This window comes from Scylla paramamosain, chromosome 22 (assembly GCF_035594125.1).
Source record: "Scylla paramamosain isolate STU-SP2022 chromosome 22, ASM3559412v1, whole genome shotgun sequence".
Taxonomy (NCBI): domain Eukaryota; kingdom Metazoa; phylum Arthropoda; class Malacostraca; order Decapoda; family Portunidae; genus Scylla; species Scylla paramamosain.
The window spans coordinates 7,177,008-7,178,677 of record NC_087172.1 but is presented as its reverse complement, the minus strand read 5'-3'; positions in this window follow the sequence as shown (position 1 = coordinate 7,178,677).

Genomic DNA, 1,670 nt, shown 5'->3' with positions numbered 1-1,670 from the left:
AGTAAAAAAAAACAAAAGTTAAAAGTAAAAACAAAGTAAAAAAATGAAAATAAATATCAAGACAGAAAGAAAAAAAAAGTAAAGTAGAAGTAAATAAAAGAAACCAAGGAAATGAGAGCAAAAGCAACACACACACACACACACACACACACACACACACACACACACACACACACACACACACACACACACACACACACACACACAGGTAGAGCAGTGAGCCACCTTCGTTAATCACGCCCCTCACCTGTACGAGCTCACCTGTCGGCGCCTCACTCATCAGGTGCCCCAGTCTCACCAGGGGGTGCTGGTTGGGGATAAGGGTGTCGTGGGCACCTCCTCCCTCTCCCCTTCCCTTCTCTCCCCCCTCCCTTCCCTCCCCCCTTGTGGCGTGTTGTGGAGTTTTTGTTTTGCAACTCAATTAGTTTTTCTCCACCGCCGCCGCCGGTCTGCGTCCATTGTGTGTGTGTGTGTGTGTGTGTGTGTGTGTGTGTGTGTGTGTGTGTGTGTGTGTGTGTGTGAGAGAGAGAGAGAGAGAGAGAGAGAGAGAGAGAGAGAGAGAGAGAGAGAGAGAGAGAGAGAGAGAGAGAGAGAGAGAGAGTATGGAGTAACGGAAAGAACGAGAAAGTGACGAAGAATGAAGAGGAGAAAGATACATAGGATAAGAGAGAGAGAGAGAGAGAGAGAGAGAGAGAGAGAGAGAGAGAGAGAGAGAGAGAGAGAGAGAGAGATTGCGACGATTCATGAGAGACAGACATAAAAAAAGAAATAAAAGGAGAAAATGAAAATAAAAAGAAGACAAGCAATTGGAAAAAAAATAAATAAAGCAAGAACAGAAGAAATGAAAGAAAACAAAAGAAAACAAAGAATGACAGAGAAAGACAAATAAAAGGGACAAGTTGGGAGTGGAGGGAGGGAGAGAGAGAGAAAAGGGAATAGGGAGAGTGGCGGCTTCCTATAACCCATAAACTCCCCGTGATGGAAAAGGCCCCAGGTGTTTGTCAGGCCAGGTAAAGGGGAGCGAGATTGTTGGGGGTGGTGGGGGGCGGCAGGGGTGATGACTGGTGGAGAGGGGAGGTGGGAGTGTATGACGAGGGGTAGATGATGGGGGTATGGGTGATTAGAAGTGGTGAGGTGAAGGTGGTGTGGGTGGAGTGGGTGGAATAGGTGTTGGGGTGAATAGTATGGTGGAGGGGTGGAGGAGGTAGTGGTGGGAATGGTGGGGGCTAGTGATGATGGGGAGTGGGGTGAATGGTGAGGGGATAAGTGATAGGGAGTGGTGTGGGTGATGGGAAGTGGAGGAAATGGGGTGGATGGTTGTGGTGGTGAAGGTGGACGAGGGTGAAGGAGTGAGGGGGGTGAAGGGGTGATGAGGGGGTAGCAACACTGGCAAATATCTCTCCAGTGCCCTCCATCTCCCCTTTTCTTTTTCTTTTTCTCCTCTTTCCTTTTCCTTTATTTCTCCTCCTCTCTCCTTTTCCTTCATTTCTCATTATCTCTCCTTTTCCCTTATTTCTCCTTTTCTCTCCTTTTCTTCATTTTTCTTTTTCTCCACTCATCAAACGTTCTCTCTCTCTCTCTCTCTCTCTCTCTCTCTCTCTCTCTCTCTCTCTCTCTCTCTCTCTCTCTCTCTCTCTCTCTCTCTCTCTCTCTCTCTCTATTACTTCTTC